We start from the raw sequence: 24,544 nt of genomic DNA, 5'->3' as shown, positions 1-24,544 counted from the left end.
GTCTACCACGAACTGACGACATGCCGGTGCCATCCCTACCCCGAGAGGAAGACACGCCAGTGCTCCGTCCCACGCGAGAAGCGGCCGCGGGCAAAGAACCGCCGCAACCGGCACCACGAAGATCATTACGGCAGACAAGACCCCCGGAGAGACTTTCGTATACGAACTTTTGAAACATTTCACCCCGCCGGACTCTTTTTTAAACGAGGGGTGAATGTGGTAAACCACTGTTAACCCTGTACATGTCTGTGTGGTAAACCACTGTTAACTCTGTACAAGTCCGGGCATGTCTCCACCCCTGGCTCCACCCCTAAGCTCGGGTATAAAGGTGACTCACCACCCTTCCCCCGGGAGCTCTTAGGATGGATTCACTAGCAGAGGCATGCTCCAGTTCTTAGTCAATAAAAGCCTACTTCATATAAGTCCATCTCGTAGTCTTTGGTGTTGTTGATAGCGCTTCACCTGCCATGCTTCGACCCTCTCAGATTTACCTTCCCCGGCCCCTCCCAAGACCTACCTGGAGCCGGCTTGGCATCGGAGCCGAAATTCATCAGGTGCGACCAGCAAGCTGCTTTGAGCATCCATTTGGTGCCCGCAGCTCATCACTTCCATTCAAAAAAGCCTGATGCCAAATTTGGCTCAGGCCTCTTGTCGGCATGGACCAAGGCACGAAGCGATTGCCCCACGGCTTGCTGCCCACTTTAGGCGCAAGTCAAGTTTTTCCCCCCAAGTCTTCATACTTCCTATGACATCAAAATAAGAACATCTTTACTCTAAGTCTTGTCAAGGAACGCATAGTCAACTGTCGAGATGGGATGGAATTGAACTGGTGTAATGATGAGTTAATTTTGAAGAAGGAAGAATGACAGGCAGAAAGAATTGAAGGAAGTAATTCACTGCTGTGAAGCAGAGCCAAAGGGTAACTACAAGTAACACAATAAGTTATTTATGTGCAGGATAAGAAAAAGCCAGAACAGCAAGTGGTGAGTATGTATAAATAGAGGATGAATCAGTGTAGACTGGTGGGAACTGGTAATAGGGAGAACATATCAGATAGAAAATAACTGTAACAGGAGCACCTTGGAATAATAACTGTTGTTAGTATCCCAGGAATTACTCTGTCCTAATTGAACCGTAATAGAACACTTTCCAATGACTTTGATGAAAGGAAACATTCTATTGCATCAACTCCCCTTAGTTTCTTTATAAACTTCTATAATAAACCCAAAATCAGCAACCCTTTATCATCTGCTACCATTGTTTGGTATGCAAACGGTCTCTCCGGTTATATCAAGCGGAATGAACAATTTAGTCTTTGATTTCCTGTTATAAAAATACAGACTCAGTACTTCTTCAGGATTTGATATTTTGGATATTTTTGAAAAAGGAATTGCTAATAGTTCTAAAGGTTTTCCATTCCTAAAAAAAAATTAAGTTTCAGACCTGAGAAATGCAGTTACTCATCCAGTTATGTCAATATCAGGTGACTTTGGGCCCTGCAGCACCAAACAACAACAGCTTGCATTTATATAGCACCTTTAATGTAGTAAAACGTTCCAAGGCGCTTCACAGGAGCATATCAAACAACATTTGACACTGAGGCGATATTAGGGCAGGTGACCAAAAGCTTGGTCAAAGAGGTAGGTTTTAAGGAGCATCTTAAAGGAGGAAAGAGAGGTAGAGAGGCGGAGAGGTTTAGGGAAGTATTATGTCCGTGTGTAATTGAGACACGGACTGCAGGAGTTGTTTATAACAGGTCTTTACTGAGTGGAGACAAACTGGAACTACTATGCAAAAGTTACTTCACAGGCTTATATACAGGGGTGGTCACTACTGGTACTGCAGTATACAGGGGCTGCAGAATATAGTTCCTTCTGCAAAGTACATACACTACAATTCCTCCCCTTTTAACTAAACAGTACATAACATTCGATTAATAATTAAATAACATATTTACAATTACAGTTGCTAGATACATTAGCTGAAGTTAAGCAATTATAAGTTCAGTCTTTGAGGAGGCTTCCTGATTCTGTCTGGATAACGCATCTTTGGGGTATCAGGTTCTTCTGGCAAAGTTGATTTGGGATCAACGTCGTTGTTTGGTTCGTCTGCTTCCAATATCACCGATTCTGAGGTAGATGCAATTGGTACTTCGGTTTCATCACCAGGTGTATCGGATCGTGGTGTGGAATTGACGTTTTCCAGTGACTCTAGAATCTGGTCAGCATGGCATCTTACAATGCTCTCTCCAACGTCCACGGTATACATTAGAGGTCCTTGCTGTGTACAGATCGTTCCTGGCTGCCATTTCTCTGTGCGGTAGTCCCGGGCCAAAACTGGTTGACCTATCTTAAAACTCCTGGTCGGCCTTTCATTCATATTCTGAAACTGCCTGTTCTCCACATCTCTTCTGATGTTTGGCTTAACCAAATCCAAGTGGCATCATAGTCTTCGATTGAAGAACATCATGGCTGGAGTTTGTAGGGGTATGTCTTCATTACACATTGCCTTGATAGCCTTCTTGAATGTTTGAACGAACCTCTCAGCCAATCCATTGGTGGCTGGATGATATGGGGCGGATGTGTAATGCTTAACACGATTGTTCTTTAAGAACCTCCGGAACTCTTCAGACACAAACTGTGGTCCATTGTCGGAGCAAATCTGTTCAGGTAGCCCATTTCTGGCGAATATGGTTCGTAAGACTGTGATAGTTTTTTCTGTGGTGGTTGAGGACATTTTTATTACCTCTGGCCACTTTGAATGTGCATCCACCGCAATTAAAAACATCGAGTCCATAAATGGACCAGCACCCTTTGCCATGGAGGTGAGGGCCACTCCCATGGATGTAGAGGGGCTTGTGGTGGGGCGTTTTGGACCTTCTGGCATCCTGTACAGCTCTTGGTCATCTCTTCGATTTCTCTATCGATTCCCGGCCACCACACAAACGCTCTGGCTAAGTTCCTCATTTTTACCCCTCCCAGATGACCCTCATGAAGCTCATTGAGCATTCTATCCTTCAATTTGGGTGGAATTACTACTCTGGATCCACACATCAAGGTTCCTCTGCACACTGACAGCTGTTCTCTTCTCGGCGAGAATGCTGGCAACAGTGGTTCGCCATGTGCTGGCCATCCCTTCACCGTTAAATCATAGACCCAGGAGAGTGTCGGGTCATTTTGTGTTTCCTTTTCTATGTTTGCATTCGTCACAGGGAGACATTTGACTATGGTCGAGTGGAATATCTCCACTGGATCCACTGCAGGTGTTTCTTCCACCGTCGGCAATGGTAGGCGCGACAATCCATCAGCAATCCCATGCTGTTTAGTTCCTTTGTACTCGATGTCATATTGGTGTGCCCCTAGGAAAAGGGACCACCTCTGTAGCCTTTGTGCTGTCTTTATCGGGACGCCCTTCTGAGGGTTGAAAATGGAGACAAGAGGTTGATGATCAGTTAGTAGAGTAAATTTCTGACCGTGCAGGTAGTGATGGAACTTCTTCATCCCCCACACCAGGCTGAGGGCCTCTCTGTCAATCTGGGCGTAGTTACGCTTGGCTGAAGTTAACGAGCGTGACGCAAAAGCTATCGGCCTCTCTGAACCATCAAGGAATTTACGTGACAGTACCGCACCAATGCCGTAGGGAGACGCATCACACGCCAGTCTTATCGGTAGTGATGGGTTGTAGTGAGCCAATACTTCTCTTGAAGTGATTAGGTCTTTACTCTTCTGAAAAGCCCGCTCACATTCATCGCTCCATCTCCATGCTCCTCCAGTTTGTAGTAGGGCGTTCAGTGGGTGCAGAATTGTGGACAAATTCGGCAAAAACTTATGGTAGTAATTCACCAATCCGAGGAATGACCTCAGTTGCGACACATTTTCAGGCGCTGGAGCCTTAACTACCGCGTCAATTTTGTCAGGGGACTTATGTAACCCCTCTTCATCAATCACATGGCCACAATACAATATCTGTTTCTTAAAAAACTTGCACTTGGGGCGATTGGCTCATAGCCCATGTTCTCTTAGTCTAGTGAGCACCTGCTCTAGGTTGGCAAGGTGTTCACTGTCATCTTCACCTGTCACTAGGATGTCGTCCAAGTAACACTGAGTCCCCGGAATCCCTTGCAGGACTTGTTCCATCGCTCTTTGCCATATCACCAGAGCTGATGCTACTCCGAATACCAGTCGATTATACTGGTAAAGACCTTTGTGAGTGTTTATCGTGAGATACTTCCGAGAGGATTCTTCAACCTCCATCTGCAAATATGCTTGTGCTCGGTCAATTTTTGTAAAACGCTTCCCTCCAGATAGTGAGGCGAAAATATTTTCTATCCTCAGGAGAGGATATTGTACTGTGTGAAGGACTGGGTTCACCGTCACCTTGAAGTCCCCAAAGATGCGAACCTTCCTTGGCTCCTCAGACTTATTGTTTAACGTTTTCTTCATGACAGGAACGATGGGTGTCGCCCACTCGCTCCAGTCTACCTTAGATAACACACCTGCATTCTCCAGATTCTCCAGCTCTGCCTCGACGGCTGGGTGAATTGCATATGGTACCGGTCTTGCTTTGAAAAACTTGGGAATTGCATTCTCTTCTATTTTTATCGAGGCGGTTATGCCTTTAAGAGTTCCCAGTTCTTGCTGAAATACCTCTTTGGCGTTAGCTAAGATTTTTGACAATCGTCCAGGTGTGACGTCGTCATCCTTTTTACCAGCCACCATCAGTGCCTGAATGGAGTGCCAGTCTAAACTTATCTTTCTGATCCATTCACGTCCCAATAACGGTGGTCCACCATCTTGCAGTATGTACAGATACAATTTCTGTATTTCCTTGCCGTTGTATTCGACAGGCACCCTTATTTTCCCTCTGGGGTATACTTTTTACCCCGTATACGTCTTCAAGACAATGGATGTCTCTTTCAAGGGTATGTGTGAGAATAGCCGCTCGTAGTCTCGTCGATTCATGACGGTCAGGGCTGATCCTGTATCCAATTCCATTTTGACTTGGGACCCTGCTATCGTGAGGGTGACCCAAATGGTTTGGTGATCCTCTTTTGCGATTACGTTGTGAAGTTTGAGACAGCTTAGTCTCTTGTTCCCGGATTCACTATCGCTCATCTGGTCTTCGGAACTACTGTCCGTCATCTTTTGTACTTTCCTCTACTGTTCCTTAGTAGCCTTTTTGTTGTCGTTAGTGTTCTTCCCAGACCTGTAAACTCGTGCAATGTGTCCCATCTTTCCGCATTGCCTGCATATTTTGTCCTTGGACCAGCAGTCCTTCTGGTCATGGGTTGTTCTGCCGCAGCGATAACATTTTTCAAATCCCCGTGTCATTTTGTGGGTGCCGTATTCCTGTGGCTTTTGCTGTATTTCTGCAGCTCCCCTTTCTGCTGCTTCATACGATACTGCCACGCTGAAAGCCTTATCTAGCGTCAGCTCTTTCTCTGAGAGTAACCTCTTCTGGGTTCCTTCACTCAGGAGTCCACAGACAAATTTGTCCCGTAGGGTATCTGCCAGTCCTGCTCCGAACTGGCAGTGCTTTGATAGCTTGCGTAGTTCCGTAAGGTAATCAGCATTGCTCTCATCTTCATGCTGATTTCTCCTGTGGAATTTAAATCTTTCTGCTATCAGCAGCGATGTAGGATTTAGGTGTTCCTGTAGGATATCAACAATTTCGTTAAAACTCTTCGCCATCAGTTTAGCTGGAGTAATCAGGTTCCACAATAGGCCGTACGTTCTTGCGCCCATTAAGTTTAGTAGTACTGATGCCTTTTTCTCATCGGCTACTTCGTTTGCCTCGCAATATACTTCGACTCTTTCCACATACGTGGTCCAGTCTTCTATTGCATTATCGAAGGCAGTGATATTGCCAGTCTTCGGCATCTTGGAAATCTAAGATGGCGCCTCCCACGCTTTGCCTTCTTCCCCGATTTAACAAAATGGCACCTCCCGTGCTTTCCGTCTTCCCCGCTGCTGCTAGCGCTGTTGCTGGCGTTTTATGCCTTGATGGTGACGCCCTATGGTCCTTGCGCACTTCCCCCCGTGCTGCTGCTAACGCTGCTCTCCACGGTTCCCGTGGCAAACTGCAGCTCCTCGCGGCTTTCTGCACTTCTAATTTCTTTTATTTCCCTGTCGTCGGAGCAACCCTGCAGGACACTTTCCTTCCTCTTCTCGGGTCTGTACGCTGCCCGGCTTCGTAGCACCGGCCACACCCTGTGTGCTCCACCCTCTCTCTCTCTCTCTCCTCTTCCCGACAACGCTGCTCGGCCCCGTTGAAAAGCCCCCCGATCGAGCTCTAGCCCGCCGCAGCCCAGGAAGAATCAGTGTACTACCTGCCACCAGCCCGATTAGCTGGAACACCATCGACAGGATAACCAAGCCCCGCTCTCGACAGCCTCTCCTGCAAATCTTCAACTCCGATGAATCAGAGGCGGTTGCCCACGGTCGACGCCCGTTTCTTCTGTTTGTTTTATTTATTTATTTATTTTTTTATTTCTTCCTTCTGGCCTCGACCTCTGACAACTTCGCTTCAGGGATGAATCCCCATGAGGTGGTGCAGACTGTAGGTAAGTTCGGATCTGCTCGTCGCCAGTATTATGTCCGTGTGTAATTGAGACACGGACTGCAGGAGTTGTTTATAACAGGTCTTTACTGAGTGGAGGCAAACTGGAACTACTATGCAAAAGTTACTACACAGGCTTATATACAGGGGTGGTCACTACTGGTACTGCAGTATGCAGGGGCTGCAGAATATAGTTCCTTCTGCAAAGTACATACACTACAGGAAGGAATTCCAGAGCTTAGGGCCTTGGCAGCTGAAGGCACGGCCGCCAGTGGTACAGTGATTAAAATTTGCGTGGTAAATCTACACCAGCGCATTACTGATATAAATGCAGGAAATTCACGTGAGCTGTATAAATGAGCAGCAGAGGGCTTTGGCAGATGTATCTTTGAAGCAGCACAAACAAGCAAAGAAATTCTTGCTTTGCGATGTTCCAGCATAAATTAGTTGTGCGTGAATTTCCTTGGGGGAAAAAAAGCACTCCTTTGCTCTTACGCCACAGTTATGTTGGAAAATTCCAAGAAATTCCAGGCTATCTGTTTATAAAGAACAAATTACAATTTCACTACAACTAGTGCACAGAGGAAATCTCCATCCATAGTGCTAAACTTAAACAACATTTGCAATGCTGCATGGTATCTCAGGCACAACTTTTACATTCACTTTGGTAACACAGTTCAAAGCTATACTGTCAATCAAAACCTAAAGATGCTTCATCTCAGGCATAAGCACCAAGTACTGCATTGCCCTTGGACCTGTCAACTTGTTTATATCCAATGATGATGATGACTAAAAGGTACGGTAATCCCTCTACTTGAAGGACAATTTTCAAGAAGTGAACTAAATACATTTCTTTCATTCCTGTGAGTTAGCTATAAAAACGTATCCATCCACCAGAGCATACAAAGTGTGTTTTGATAACAAATTACTGATTTATTAGAAAATATCAGGTCTGAATTTGCTGAAAACTTGCGCTATAGTAATGCTGCAGCTATGATGTATGCCATTATTCCAGGAAATTATGATATGAGTGCCTTATGTCCACGCCATAATGTGCAGGGACATTTGTGGTATTACTCCTCGCTAGAAGGTAACTACAATAGCCCCCAACCCCATAAAAATCGATGGCGATTGCAAATTTGCTGCATCTAAGCCATTCTTTACGCTGCAAAATAACTGAAAAATAATGGCGTTGGCAAGCTGGCAGCCGTGGGATTTATGGACTTGTATTTGAGGAAACATCTGGTTTGGGAGTCTTTGCGGAGCTCAGCACAGGCCATACATGAACTCCTTATTGACCCAAATTAGTGTGTAATGAACATTACTGCAAAACGATCTAAGCAATTCGAAATTCCACCTTAATCAATACAAAGCTGTCAACTTTGGAATCAGCCTTATCCTCCACGGGATTCATTCACAGCTTCTGACTCCATGAATCCAAGCAAAACCTTGATCACAGACAGTCATTTTTATGCTAGCGGCCCTTGAACACCCTGCGCTTAAAGAGAGCAATTTGCTACATGACCCAGCGTGCAGAGGGAGATACCTGAAATTAAAAGTCCACACTAATAAATAATTGCTTGCATTAATCAGCAATTGAGGTACTAGTCTGGTCAAGATCCTCTGAAAATCAAAAAAAAGAAATATGATTGTAACATTTATTGGGACTGGCCTGACGCACCGTTAGTTTACAATCACTGCCTTCAATGAGATTGTTGGCCTACATCAGAAGTGCTGAACATTTTGTGCACTGCCCTGTTAAAATGTCTGTTCTATATGGAGCTTCGCCCTTTTAATGGGGTTTTAATCATTTATAGTCCTGATTGCTTGATCCTTTTCCACCAGTACTGATCTTAATGCTGCTTGCGATTACATGAGACATGACTGTGCCAGTGCGATTCATTGCTTTTCCAACCTTCCATGAGAGCACTTTAGCGTCCTGAATGCTAATAACAAAAGTGAAATGTTTGAAAGAGCAGGACTGATTTCAAAGCCTATCTCTTTCTCTCTCTCTCTCTCTCACACACACACACACACACACACACACACACACACAGGCTTCAAAACAACTCGTGAAGCTGTCTTATTAATGGAATGCTTAGTGTGCCATGTTTGTTAAAGTACAGATTTAAAATAGAAGTACGATGCAGAGCGATATGACTGTACTTCACTGCACCATTAATAGGAAAGTCTAAAGTGGCGGCGGGATCAATATATTGACTGCGGCGCTTCAGATTCGCCGCTATTCTACAGTGTTTTCTAATCATGATTGTGGCATGAATTCGCCACTGGAGGATTGGGAAGCATAATAGTCTAACTTATGGCAAATTCCGGACCATCATTACTATTATTTCATCAACTGTATCAAAGTCCACTACCTCTATTTTAATCTATGGGCCATTAACTGGGACATATATCACCAAATGTTCTAATGTCTAATTGCCCTTGCTTGAATTTGAAAAAAAAGGTTCTGATCCTTCCAACAAGGTTATATCTTTTCAATTTGCTTAATAAACCAGAAAATACATCTTTCACAATGGAGTGGTTATTGATTCGTCAACACTTGGAAAAAATCCCAGAGCCTTCACTAAATGAAAAATTGGGTCTGTAGAATAACTGGACAATTTGCCACTAGCAATATGTTATCCAGACAACAAACCTATCACAGAGCTAAATGCCTAAAAAGGGACTCAAGGAGATGTAGCTCATGCATTGATATTCTTTGTGCTAATGTTGAATTAAAAGTTGTATAACCCCAGTCACTGGCATTTGACTTAATGAACATCCCTATTGACATACCTTTAGTGGTTGAAAAAAGATTCACTCCTGTGGTGTATGTAACCTGTTCCACCTTAAGAGAACTTAAGCCTGTTCCACCTTAAGAGATGTACTACTTTCTCTGGCTGCTGTATACGTAATACCGGTGGTGACCACCGGTATATAAGTACTGTGTAGTGATATTGTATTTAGTATAGTCCTGACCTCCAACTAGTAAAGACCTGTTGAACTTTATTCTTGTAGTCTGTGTCAGTAATTAATCTTAATACAACTGGAACACACAGACTTAACAGTGGCGACGAGTCCGATTCTTACCCTGCGGCAGTTTATATCCACGGCGGCTTCGTCCACAGAACGGGCGTCGAAGAGAGGCATCCACCCTCATCACCCTGCTGGAAGACACGTCGCGCGGCAGGCATCGAGAACCCGGAGTGCAGAAGACATCCTGAACTCGAAGCCTCCATCAGCGGCAGTCAGCTATCTTCTTTCTACCTCGGTAGTGGGTAAGCCGGTCAGCGACGCGAGCAGAAAGCCGGCCGCGTTGGCTGTACAGACGGGGGGGAGGAAGACGGAGGAATAAGGGCGGTGAGATCGATCGCGACCGGAGATAAGGGCCGGGCCGCATTCGGGCCGAAAGGCGCAGTGCGGGGACATCGATCGTGGCTGGTGATAAGGGCCGAGCCGCTTTCGGGCCAAAAAGGCGCAGCGTCTGGGGCGACTGAAGGCGCGAGAGCCGCGGTGAAGGCGAACGCAGCCGGTGCTAATAACCGGGCTGCAAGAAGGGCTGTGAGGCGCGACATCGGGGAAGCATGAATGCCCGAGGGAGCCGCGGTGAAGCGGAGACAGCGTCGGGGGAGTTACTCACCGCTGGGAAAGGGGAGCAGCAGCGGCACGCCAAACGCCATTGCAGCTAGTGGGTGAAGACCGCCAAGCGCGGGAAAACCACCATTTTGTAGGCGGAGGACGAAGACAAGAGCGGGAAGCCGCCATCTTGGGATAAAATAAATTGCAACGATGCCTAAACATGGGAACATTGATACCTTTGATAGCGACATCGAGGATTGGGCCATGTATGTAGAACGCATACAAAATTATTGTAAAGCAAATAAAATCCCAGATGCAGAGAAAGCACTAACTTTATTGAACTTAATGGGTGCAAAGACATACGGGCAATTGAAACACCTTTTATCACCAGATGAACCGGCGGATAAGACGTTCGAGGAGATTGTTACTGTCCTGAAAAATCATCTAAACCCCACGCCGCTGATGCTAGCGGAACGATTTAAATTTTACAGCAGAAGGCAGCTGAAGGATGAAAGCAATGCTGAATATTTAATGGAATTGCGTAAGCTAGCAAAATACTGTCAGTTTGGAACGGGACCGACAGAAGCGCTAAGAGATAAATTTGTGTGTGGATTATTAAAAGAAGATACACAAAAGCGACTGCTCGAGGAGAATGAGCTGACGCTTGAGAAAGCGGTCACTATGGCAGCAGCACACGAAGCCGCAGCAAGAGGCACGGCAGTAATGCAGCTACGGTCACCGGAACTCAGTACAAATAAATTGGGTTTGAGTACTGTAAAATGTTATCGTTGTGGAAAGACAACACACGATCAGAACCAGTGTTGGTTTAAAAACCAAGAATGCAGAACGTGTGGCAGGCTTGGCCACATAGCTAAAGTATGCCGGTCAGGAAAGAAGACCAGCAACAAAAAGTCACCGCAAGGAAAATACATAAAGGTGCACAAGGTGACAAAGACCAGTTCGAACGAACAGAAGTCAGATTCAGACGCTAGCAGTAATGAACTGGGTAGCTTAAGAGTACACAACGTTGGTAAGGATGCAGATCTCCAGACAATTTGGGTCACTCTTCAGATAGCAGGAGTCCAAGTAAAGATGGAATTGGACACTGGATCGGCATTGACGGTCATGAATAAGAAAGATTACAAAAGGTTATTCCAACATATTCCCCTACGGGATACAGAGATTATATTGAAAACATACACGGGGCAAAGAGTGTACCCCATCGGAAAGATAGAGGTAAAAGTGGTCCACAAGGGTGAAGAAAGCCAAGTAATGGACTTATATGTGCTACCTGAAGGAGGTCCACCACTACTGGGACGGGAGTGGATTAGGAAAATGAATATGGACTGGCACTCCTTAAAAGCACTAACGGTAGATTCCGGCGAAACAGATGTCAAACCTAAACTATTGTCCAAAATATTGGATGATGCTAAAGAGGTGTTCCAGCAAGGACTGGGAACACTGAAAGGAATTACGGCAAACATCAAGATTGATGAACATGCACAACCAAAATTTTTCAAAGCCAGACCGGTACCCTATGCAATACGACCTACTGTAGAAGCAGAACTGGAAGCATTAGAACGTTCAGGTGTACTGTCTAAGGTAGATTGGAGTGAGTGGGCTACGCCCATTGTTCCCGTTATGAAACGTCCTTCGAGCAACAAGCCAGGAGAACCAGGGAAGGTTCGCATCTGTGGAGATTTCAAGATCACTGTTAATCCGGTGCTTCACATGGTGCAGTATCCGCTTCCGCGGATTGAGGATATTTTTGCTTCGTTGTCTGGCGGGAAACACTTCACCAAGATAGACCTGGCGCAGGCGTACTTGCAGATGGAGGTTGAAGAAGAGTCACGCCAGTACCTCACGATCAACACGCATAGAGGTTTGTACCGGTATAATAGGCTGGTTTTTGGAGTGGCATCGGCTCCGGCAATTTGGCAGAGGGCCATGGAGCAGGTATTACAGGGAATTCCAGGCACACAATGTTACCTGGACGATATTCTGATTACAGGAGATGGTGATGAAGAACACCTCGCAAACTTGGAACTGGTGCTCAACAGACTGAAAGAGTATGGACTTAGAGTTAATCGGCAGAAATGTGAGTTCTTTCAGAAGCGGATCTCGTACTGTGGTCATGTCATTGACCGGGAGGGGCTTCATAAGTCTCCTGACAAGATAGAGGCAGTTGTAAAGGCTCCCGCTCCGGATAATGTCTCTCAGTTGAGGTCGTTTCTGGGATTGATTAACTATTACCATAAGTTTCTACTGAATCTATCCATGGTACTGCACCCGCTGAACGCTCTTTTACAGAAGGGGTTACCATGGGAATGGAGCGAAAACTGTAAGAAGGCATTTCGCAAAAGTCCTACAAGAGAGGGGGCGGTACTGGACCTAATTCTGGGGAATGTAGCCGGGCAAGTGGTGGAAGTGTCAGTAGGAGAGCATTTTGGCGACAGTGACCATAATTTGGTGAGATTTAAGGTGGTCATGGAAAAAGACAAAGACGGCCCGGAAATAAGGGTTCTAAATTGGGGGAAGGCCGATTTTAATATGATAAGGCAGGATCTGGCCAAAGTGGACTGGGAGCAGCTGCTTATAGGAAAATCCACATCAAAACAGTGGGAGACTTTCAGAAGGGAAATAGAGAGAGTACAACGCCAACATGTTCCTGTAAAGGTCAAGGGTGGGACCAACAAGCAAAGGGAACCTTGGATGACAAGGGATATACAAAAATGCATTAGAAATAAGAGGGGGGCTTTTGGCAGTTACAAAAGACTAAAGACAGAAGAAGCCCTAGAGGAGTATAAAAAGTGCAGGGGCATACTTAAAAAAGAAATTAGGAGGGCGAGGAGGGGCCATGAAATAACACTGGCGAGCAAAATAAAGGAAAATCCTAAGATGTTTTATAAGTATATTAAGGGCAAGAAGATAACCAGGGAAAGGGTAGGGCCCATTAGGGACCAAAGTGGCAATCTGTGTGTAGAGCCAGAGGATGTAGGCGGGGTTTTAAATGAATTTTTTGCATCTGTGTTCACTATGGAGAAAGACGATGCAGACATAGAAATCGGGCAAGGGGACTGTGACATACTTGAACATATTAGCATCGAGAGGGAGGAGGTGCTAGTGGTTTTAGCGGGCCAAAAAGTGGATAAATCCCCAGGCCCGGACGAGATGTATCCCAGGCTGCTGTGGGAGACAAGGGAGGAGATTGCAGGGGCTCTGACACTAATTTTCAGAACCTCTCTGGCCACAGGGGATGTACCAGAGGACTGGAGAACAGCTAACGTAGTACCATTATTCAAGAAGGGTAGCAGGGATAAACCAGGGAATTACAGGCCAGTGAGTCTAACATCTGTGGTGGGGAAATTATTGGAAAAAATTCTGAGGGACAAAATTAATCTCCACTTGGAGAGGCAAGGATTAATCGGGGATAGTCAGCATGGCTTTGTTAAGGGTAAATCATGTCTAACAAATCTGATCGAATTTTTCGAGGGGGTGACTAGTGGGGTGGATGAGGGAAATGCTGTGGATGTGGTGTACATGGACTTCAGTAAAGCTTTTGACAAAGTCCCGCATAGGAGACTGATCAAGAAGGTAAGAGCCCATGGGATCCAGGGTGCCTTGGCGCGTTGGATCCTAAACTGGCTGAGTGGCAGGAGGCAGAGGGTGATGGTCGAAGGTTGCTTTTGTGACTGGAAGCCTGTGTCCAGTGGGGTACCTCAGGGATCGGTGCTGGGTCCCTTATTGTTTGTGATCTACATAAATGATTTGGATGAAAATGTAAAAGGTATGATCAGTAAGTTCGCAGATGACACGAAAATTGGTGGGGTGGTAAATTGCGAGGAGGAAAGCCTCCGGCTACAGGACGATATAAACGGGTTGGTCAGATGGGCGGAAAAGTGGCAAATGGAATTTAACCCTGAAAAGTGCGAGGTGATACATTTTGGACGGACAAATAAGGCAAGGGAATACACAATGTGTGGTAGGACCCTAGGAAGTACAGAGGGTCAGAGGGACCTTGGTGTACATGTACATAGATCCCTGAAGGCAGCGGAGCAGGTAGATAAGGTGGTTAAAAAGGCATATGGGATACTTGCCTTCATTAGCCGAGGCATAGAATATAAGAGCAGGGAGGTTATGATGGAGCTGTACAAAACGCTGGTGAGGCCACAGCTGGAGTACTGTGTGCAGTTCTGGTCGCCTCACTATAGGAAGGATGTGATTGCTTTGGAGAGGGTGCAGAGAAGATTCACCAGGATGTTACCTGGGATGGAGCGCCTCAGCTATGAAGAGAGGCTGGACAGGCTGGAGTTGTTTTCCTTGGAGCAGAGAAGGCTGAGGGGGGACCTGATTGAGGTGTACAAAATAATGAGGGGCATAGATAGGGTAGATAAAGAGGAACTTTTCCCCTTAGTGGGGGGGTCAATAACAAGGGGGCATAGATTCAGGGTAAGGGGCAGGAGATTTAGAGGGGATTTGAGGAGGAACTTTTTCACCCAGAGGGTGGTTGGAATGTGGAACTCAATGCCTGAAAGGGTGGTGGAGGCAGGAACCCTCACAACATTCAAGAAGCATTTGGATGAGCACTTGAAATGCCATTGCATACAAGGCTATGGACCAAATGCTGGAAAATGGGATTAGACTGGACAGGGATGGATGGGCGGCGCAGACACGATGGGCCGAAGGGCCTCTTTCTGTGCTGTAAAAATCTATGACTCTATGAAGTGTTGGCTCACTTCAACCCGACACTGCCTATTCGGTTGGCTTGTGATGCTTCTCCATATGGTATTGGGGCAATACTCTCACACAAGTTGCCAAATGGCACGGAAAGGCCAGTCGCGTTTGCATCCAGTTCATTGATCTCCGCTGAGTGCAACTATGCGCAGATCGATAGGGAGGCTCTCAGCCTTGTATGGGGAGTGAAGAAGTTTAATCATTACCTGCAGGGCCAAAAATTCACACTTCTGACAGACCATCAGCCGTTGGTATCCATTTTTAACCCTAAGAAGGGTGTTTCGGTGATGACAGCACAGCGACTCCAGAGATGGTCCCTTTTCCTAGGGGCACATCAATATCAAATAGAATTCAAAGGTACAAAGCAGCATGGCAATGCTGATGAGCTGTCGTGCCTGCCACTACCTGAAGCAGAAGAGACGACGAAAGTTGACCCTGTTGAGTTATTTCATTCGACCATCATCGAGTGTTTACCAGTCACCAATGCAAGTATTGAAAGAGAAACCAGGAACGACCCGACACTGTCCCGAGTTTACGAGGTGACAGTGAAAGGATGGCCAACACATGGTGATCCTCTGTTACCGGCATTCTCGGCAAGGCGAGACCAGCTGTCCGTCTGCCATGGTACTTTGATGTACGGGACAAGAGTGATTATTCCTCCCAAGTTACAGGAAAGAGTTCTAAAGGAACTGCATGAAGGTCATCTGGGGGGAGTTAAGATGAAAAGTCTTGCTAGGGCTTATGTATGGTGGCCGGGCATTGACCAACAGATAAAGGAGTTGACAAAAAGCTGCGCTGGGTGCCAAAAAGTGCAAAATGCACCTCCGATCGCACCGCTACACCCATGGGAATGGCCTTCAGCCCCATGGCAACGCGTACATATTGACTTTGCTGGTCCATTCATGGACTCCATGTTCCTAATTGCGGTGGACGCACATTCCAAATGGCCAGAAGTGATCAAGATGAATACCACTACTTCAGAAAAGACAATTGCGGTGTTAAGAACAATATTCGCAAGGAACGGATTGCCAGAACAGATATGTTCGGACAACGGACCACAGTTCGTGTCGGAAGAATTCCAAAAATTCTTAAAGAAGAATGGGGTGAAACATTATACCTCTGCCCCATATCATCCGGCGACAAACGGGTTGGCCGAGAGATTTGTCCAAACATTCAAAAAGGCAATAAAGGCCATGAACGATGATCAGATTCCGTTACAACACAAGGTGGACAATTTCCTAATGGCATATCGAAACGTCGCTCATGCAGTGACTAACCAAAGTCCTGCCATGATGTTTTATAACAGGAGGTTGCGGTCCAGGTTGGACTTGTTAAAACCAAATGTGCGGAGGGAAGTGGAAAACAAACAGTTCCGGCATATTAATAACAAGTCCACTCGAAGTTTCGACGTAGGACAACCAGTGTTGGCAAGGGGCTATGGAAACGAAAAATGGCAGTCCGGAACAATTCGGGCCAGACAAGGACCTCTGATGTACATAGTAGATATTGGTAACAATGTGATAAGGCATCATGCGGATCAACTGGTAGAATCAAGAGCAAGGGTCGAACCCATGGTTGCGACAGAGACAACTGTGGAAGACGTTAATGAACCTGAAGCATCTACCTCGGCAGGGACTGTACCTGATGATGACGTCCAATACATAGGAAACCAACAAGAAGAGTCACCTCAGCAACAAGAATCAGAGACCACTGAAAGGCGTTATCCAAACCGAATCAGAAGGCCTCCTGAGAGACTGAACCTTTGAACTGTTTATACCTGAAGTTATATATGTTATTATGTTATGTTAAATGGGGATATGACTGTTAAGCTAAAAAGGGAGGATTGTGGTGTATGTAACCTGTTCCACCTTAAGAGAACTTAAGCCTGTTCCACCTTAAGAGATGTACTACTTTCTCTGGCTGCTGTATACGTAATACCGGTGGTGACCACCGGTATATAAGTACTGTGTAGTGATATTGTATTTAGTATAGTCCTGACCTCCAACTAGTAAAGACCTGTTGAACTTTATTCTTGTAGTCTGTGTCAGTAATTAATCTTAATACAACTGGAACACACAGACTTAACAACTCCTTTCATATTTCATTATGAGATGCTCTACCTTAACGTATTCTGTAGTTTGTAGATTAAGGCATCAACATTATATCTGACTCAGGGGGATATAAAATGTAATGCAAGAGGCGTCCTGAAAGAGGATTATTTTGTGGAAGGGAGAATATTGTGACAGAAAGGGAACAAAAATCAGTTTTACTAACAAATGAATGTATCAAACTATACTTGAAAAGCACTAATTCATTCACAAAGGCCAAGACTAACTATTAGTTCCATTCGATACCATAGTCTGATACTGGGAAGTGCTGTATGAAATCTAAATTAAGGCAACAAGCTAGTGACATTAGTGTTTGGACCTCATCTTCTTCAGAGCCTAGAGACATTAAGGTCATTCAAAGTGGTGTAAATGTGGCAACTTTTTCTGACAGCATTAGATTTATTTTAGGGATAAGGTGTTTGTGAAACATTAAAACCAGTTGGCTCAATATGTGGTTGTGTTTACAAGAGTAACATCCAGGAAAATAGATTACAATCTGAATCAATCAAGTGAGATTAACTATCCTTGCTTCCCAATGTTTTCTCCAGTAATTATAGGTGACCTGTAAGTTGCTTGAGTTTTTGCAGATCGTGGAAACACATTATCTTCTTCATTTTAGTAGGCAGAATTTGTCTTGTTAATTTCGCTAGAATATTGTTGGATAGAAAAATATGTCTCCTACTCTAAGGAGTCAGATTTTCTGATTCTGATTAATTAATTCTAAATTTAAAACAAACCAGAACGGAAGTGCCAGGTCAAGATAGTCTGTTAGGTGCCATGATTGGATCAGTGCAGTGAAGATTATTATGCTGCCTTTGTTTTAAATGGTTAAAGGATGATCACTTGCCAGCATTGTTCCCCTCCCTCAACCAAGGCTCTTTGTTAAGGAAAATGATGCAAAAGCAGGATTCAGCTAAACTGCAGGGAGATGGGTCAAGTGGTTTAGACTTAAGCAATTTCTAACTTGGCAATTAAATTCACTATTGGTCTCATATTTGTTTCCAGTCTTTCATTTCACACCAGTAGGATCACTGGATCAATGAATTTACCATTAAACCTTAATTTTCAATTCAACAAAGAACCACTTTATATTACAGGTAGACTATCCTTTATCCGAACTTCCGAAAACCGAAAACCTCTAAAAACCGAAAGTTTTTTTGTTCAGCGTAAGTCGTGCGCATGACATGACCAGAGTGGTGCACGACTTACGCTGAGCAGGGCAGAGGGTCACAGAGTTCCCTCCTGGGTAGGAGATTGCAGGCCGAGCCGGGCAGTGTGAAGGAGGTACCGGGAGAGTGAACCCAACAATACAGCGGCCCGTCCGATAGCTGCAGCGGCCCGTCCGATATTCTTTTCTCCCCCCGACCCGACCTGAACCGAACCACGGCCCGTCCGATATTCTTTTCTCCTGACCCGACCCGAACCGTGGCCCGTCCGGTATTCTTTTCTCCCCCCCGGACCCCCCCCCCGACTCCCTCCCCCCCCAAGACCCTCCCCCTCCCCCGACCCTGACGCCCCGGGCCACCCCCCGACACCCCCCCCCGGACCCCGACCCCCCGCGGACTCCCCGCGGACCCCCCCGACCCCGAACTCCCCCCGACCGCCCCCCCCGGACCCCCCCCTGACCCCCCCGACCCCGACCCCCCCCGACCTGAACCGCGGCCCGTCCGATATTCTTTTCTCTGCCCCCACCCGACCCCCGACCTGATTTGCGGGCCAACTTAGTAGGAGTCAGCTGATATCCGGCTTTCCAGAGAAGCGGGAAGGGGAATGAGACACGGAATAGTCGCAAGAGGTAGCCTGAACTTTTACAATTTATATTAAGTACAAATTTCCCAGTCTTATAATAATACCTTCTGAAATCCGAAAAATTCCGAAAGCCGAAACTCAGCTGGTCCCAAGGCTTTCGGATAAGGGATAGTGTACCTATAATGGGTACTCTAGGGCTCTACTTGCTTTGCATTGCATCGGAAAGCTTGTTACCCGCCCAGAACTCAGCTAAAAGAAATAATATTGCTCAAGCAACACTAGTAACATCATTACAATTCTATCAATGTTACATAGGGAGCATCTATCTATTTTATTTATGTTTCTACAATTGATTTGTTGTAACCAATACAGAAAACATATTTTCTCCACTCTGAAAATGGCCTCAATACTGTAACAAAAAAAAATTCAGTGGAATTCTATGATAGAAGCTATATAACTCAATAGGGGGACTGGAATTACAACAAAAAAACTCAACATTTATTAATTTGTATAAAATTTAAATCCCAGTATCTTCAAGTATACCATAGAAGTCAATATAGAGGTTTTTTAATACATTAAACAGACATGACTACCCATGATCAGTCATTTTTTGTATTCATTCATGGGATGTGGGTGTCGCTGACAAAGCCAGCATTTATTGCCCATCCCTAATTGCCCCTGAGAAGGTGGTGGTGAGCCGTCTTCTTGAACCACTGCAGTCCGTGAGAAGAAGATACTCCCACAGTGCAGATAGGGAGGGAGTTCCAGGATTTTGACCCACCGACGATAAAGGAACATCAATATATTTCCAAGTCAGGATGCTATGTGACTTGGAGGGGAACTTGCAGATGGTGGTGTTCCCATGCGCCTGCTGCCCTTGTCCTTCTAGGTGGTAGAGGTCGCGGGTTTCGGAGGTGCTGCCGAAGAAGCTTTGGCAAGTTGCTGCAGTGTATCTTGTAGATGGTACACACTGCAGCCACGGTATGCTGGTGGTGGAGGGAGTGAATGTTTAAGGTGGTGGATGGGGTGCCAATCAAGCGGGCTCCTTTGTCCTGGATGGTGTCGAGCTTCTTGAGTGTTGTTGGAGTTGCACTCATCCAGGCAAGTGGAGAGTATGCCATCACACTCCTGACTTGTGCCTTGTAGATGGTGGAAAGGCTTTGGGGAGTCAGGAGGTGAGTCACTCGCCGCAGAATACCCAGCCTCTGACCTGCTTTTGTAGCCACAGTATTTATGTGGCTGGTCCAGTTAAGTTTCTGGTCAATGGTGACCCCCAGGATGTTGATAGTGAGGGATTTGGTGATGGTAATCCTGTTGAATGTCATCGGGAGGTGGCTAGACTCTCTCTCTTGTTGGAGATGGTCATTGCCTGGCACTTGTGTGGCACGAATGTAACTTGCCCAAGCCTGAATGTTGCCCAGGCCTTGCTGCATGCGGGCACGGACTGCTTCATTACTCTCATATTTCACCCACTAAATTGTAATCAGCTGGTAAATATCAATACATTGTCATCATATGTAACCTCACTTGTTAAATTTCACAAGTCATATATTTTACTCTCAAATATAACTACATCATGTCTGGACTTCTTCTCTAATGTGCCTGCAGATGTTTTAGTGATAATAATATAGATATTTTACATGTAATTCTTTCTGTTCTCTAGAGTTTCCTTCTCTCCATTCCTGAAGGTATTGATTCCTTGCTGGGATATGAACATAACAACATAAGAAATAAGAGCAGGAGTAGGCCATTTGGCCCTTCGAGCCTGCTCTGCCATTCAATAAGATCATGGCTGATCTTTTACCTCATCTCCACTTTCCTGCACTATCCTCATATCCCTTGATTCCCCTAATATTCAAAAATCTATTGATCGCTGTCTTGAATACACTCAACCACTGAGCCTCCACAGCCCTCTGGGGCAGAGAATTCAAAAGATTCACCACGCTCTGAGTGAAGAAATTACTCCCCATCTCAGTCCTAAATGGCCGACCCCTTATTCTGAGGCTGTGACCCCTGGTTCTAGACTCCCCAGCCAGGGGAAACATCCTCCCTGCATCTACCCTGTCAAGACCTGTAAGAATTTTGTATGTTTCAATGAGATCACCTCTCATTTTTCTAAACTCCAGAGAATATAGGCCTAGTTTACTCAATCTCTCCTCATAGGACAATTCCCCCATCTCAGGAATCAGTCTGGTAAATCTTCATTGCACTCCCTCTATGGCAAGTATATCCTTCCTTAGGTAAGGAGACCAAAACTGTACACAATACTCCAGGTGTGGTTGCACCAGGGCCATATATAATTTCAGTAAGACATCGTGGGCTAGATTTTCAGTTGCTTGCGCCAGCAGTTAGCGCCTTAAGAGAAGTGATTTCCGGGCGCTATGCGTGTAGCGCCCGGGCGCAGCGCAGTTTGCGCCCCGCCCCAAATTAAGTTGCCCGTTAGCGCCGGCGCAAAGTTTAGCGCCCGCCCGGATGCGCGCGCAGAAAATGACGTCACATCCTCGTGCAACGCCCTTTGGCCGCCCCGATTGCAAACTTCAGTCGGACCGCCCCATTGTGCAGCGGGCGGCCGGAGCGTTTGGAAAAAGGAACGCAACACAACCAGCGCGGGCCCCGGGGGGCGCTAATTAAAGGGAACGTCCTCTCCAGTATAAAGGCCATCCATTATTTCAGAAAACAGTCTTGTGCAACGCATTTCTGGAGACACAACAAGGAGGATAGCTAACTGGTTTCAAGCAGCAAGAGCCAGGTATTTTTGGACTCAGGCAACAGCGCTGCAAGTGGCCATTTGGAAATTAGAGTGTTTGCCAGGATTTGATGGGGGTTGCATGGGGTGCCAACGCGGAGCTGCAGCTCCATGTCCGTAGGGCTCGCAGACGTATTGTGAGAGGGGCAGCCCTGGCTAGAGGCAGAGGGGGCTACAGGCGTCGGCCACGTAGGCCTTACCCAGTCAGGCTATACCGCCAGCAGCGCTCCTACCTAAACATGAGTGCCGCGCGATGTGTTAAAAGGCTCCGATTCCGGAAGGGGGTGATTGCAGAGATCTGCCACCTGCTTCGCCGAGATCTGCGGCCAAAGCTCAGGTGCAGGACGTCTCTGTCGGTGGAAGTGAAGGTGACAGTGGCATTGAACTTCTATGCCACCGGCTCCTTCCAATACGCTGCTGGGGACATAGCAAACATCTCCCAGTACGGCGTGCATCGCTGCATCCGCCAGGTGACCGAAGCACTGTTCAGAAGGAGAAGCCAATTCATCTCCTTCCCCATGGCCCTGGAGAGCCAGCATCAGCGCGCATTGGGATTTTCCAGACTCGGGGAATTCCCCTTGGTGCAGGGCGCCATTGACTGTACGCATGTGGCTTTGCGGGCCCCTCTGGAGCATGGCGAGCAGTATCGCAACAGGAAGGGCTACCATTCTCTGAATGTGCAGCTGGTCTGTGACCACAAGCAGCGCATCATGGCAGTCAATGCCAGCTTCCCAGGCAGCAGCCACGATGCCTTTATCCTGCGGCAGAGTACTGTGCATGACATGTTCCAGGCACAGCCTCCCCCAAGAGGATGGCTACTCGGGGACAAAGGCTATCCTTTGTGCACCTGGCTCATGACCCCGCTCCGCGCGCCCAGGACCGCTGCTGAAGAGGCCTACAACGAGAGCCATCAAACCACCCGCAACATCATCGAGCTAACTATTGGGGTCCTCAAGCAGCGGTTCCGCTGCCTTGATCGCTCCGGAGGAGCTCTCCAGTATTCGCCGGACCGGGTCTCCCAATTTGTGGTGGTTTGCTGCATGCTACACAACCTGGCTATCCGCAGGACTCAGGCACTGCCACCTGACGTTGGACCAGCACCTCAGGAGGAGGAGCAGGAGGAGCATGAGGAGGAGGAGGAGGAGGAGGAGGAGGAGCAGGAGTACGTTCCCAGGAGGGAGCGACCAGGGCCAAGGGCCGCACGACGCCACCTTATTACACGGTACTTCTAAGCCCCCTGTCAGGGAATGGCCAGGGGCCATGAGGGAAGATGAATGCAGCCGCTCCGCAAGCCCTCAGCCGGCGAAGCCAACAAACACTAAGAAGAACAACCATGGAGACTGCATGAATAAAGATAATTTTTTATTAAACAAAAATGAAAAGCCCTTCCCACATGAATCCCCAAAAACAATAAACGGGCCCCACAAAAAGCCCAACAAACGACTCACTCCCACAAACTGGGGAGGAGCCACTCCACCTTTATTGAAACCGGGCCTCAACGTCGGCCTAACGCAAAAAAAAAGCCCTCCAAAAGCACAACCATGGGCAAAATAAAGATGGCCACCGCCATATTAAAGGAAAGCTGGCCACACCCTCTACTGAGTGGCCCGCGAGGGCGAGACCTTGCCCAGCATTTTGCCTCCCCTGCCCTGCCTGCTGCTCCTTCGCAAGCTCTGCCCAGTGGCTGCTGCGAGGCTGGGGGAAGGCGCCTGAGGCTCAGATGCCCTTCCGCCAGATGCCACTGGGGGGCGGCCTACACGGCGTTTGGGCCTCGAGGGGCCGTCTCCTGAGTGGCGCGCCTGAGCCTGGCCACCATCAGCTGCAGCCGCTTGCCCTTGACGCCCCAGAGGGGGAATGGCGGCGACGGATGGTGCAATGTGGGCCAGCTGGCGTCTGGGATGCGCTGGCTGGTGCTGTGGCGCGGTGGCACTCGGCCGGGCCCGCACTGCAGGATCCGCAGCAATCAGCCGACGGCCGGCTTGCTGGGATGGTCCAGCGCGGCGCCTGCCCTGGCGATGCCTGCCTGAGACAGCGCGTGTGGCAGCAGTGAGTGGCCCTCTGGTCCTGGTGTGCGCGCGCATCACATCCGCCAGGGTCTTGACGGCATCAGTTAGCATGCGGCCAGTCGCGGCAGTTGCTGCCCCGAACTCGCGCACACTGGTCGCCAGCGACTCGATGGCCTCAGGCATGCGCCCCACCACGCTCATGAGCTCCGTGTGGCGCCGGTCCGAGTCGTCGGCCATCTGATCGAGCTTCCGCACCTCCTCCGAAGTGAAGGTGTCCGGACTGGAGTCGCGACTCTCCCGCTGGGGAGGAGGGGGCCGAACTAGGGGACCCTTGCCGCGTTGGTGACGGCGAGTTTGCCGAGCAGCAGCACTCCCCTCTGATCCTTCCCCCCTTTGGGGGGAAGGCCGCGGGCCACGCGCACGGCTGCTGGGTGGCTGGACGCCACTGGTCCCAGAAGCTGCATTGCCCTGCGACAGTTCCTCCAGGCACTCGTCCAGTGAGGAGGTGTCGAGCATTTCCTCCTCTCCTGCGGGACGTGACTGTTCCCCCGAAGGTCCGGCTTGCTCCTCCTCCTCCTCCTGGTTGGAGGTGCTGTCACTGGCAGCCTCAGGGTCCTGGTCGTCACCAGCTGAAAGCAGGAATGCACAAGAGTAGCTTCAGAGTGAGGAGACGGCGTCAGCGAGGGAGTTAGGACTGGTGGGATTCAGCGCATTGGTGGGACAGTGGCAAAGGAGGTAGCTCGGATGGGCCAGTGCGACGCGAGAGGGCCAAAAGGCGAGGTCCTTACCATTGCCGGGCAGTGGAGGGTCGGATACACCGCACGCTGTGGGGACAATCACACGTGCTCCCATGAGCACACACACGCGCTCCTCCAGCCGAGTGAGCTTCTGCAGCTTGGCGCGGCCACCCCTGGCACGGGCCTGGCGATTAAACGCTACTTTAGCCTGCAAGAGAAAGGACGGGCTGTAAGGGCGCAGTGAAGCCCTGATGTAGTGTGCACTGCCTCCCATGGTGGAATAGCTTGGACAGAGTGAAGCCCTGATGTAGTGTGCACTGCCTC

The sequence above is a fragment of the Somniosus microcephalus genome, chromosome 6, assembly GCF_052327205.1.
Source record: "Somniosus microcephalus isolate GS21.2 chromosome 6, FLI_Smic_1.0, whole genome shotgun sequence".
Taxonomy (NCBI): domain Eukaryota; kingdom Metazoa; phylum Chordata; class Chondrichthyes; order Squaliformes; family Somniosidae; genus Somniosus; species Somniosus microcephalus.
Note: the sequence above shows the minus strand (reverse complement) of the source record.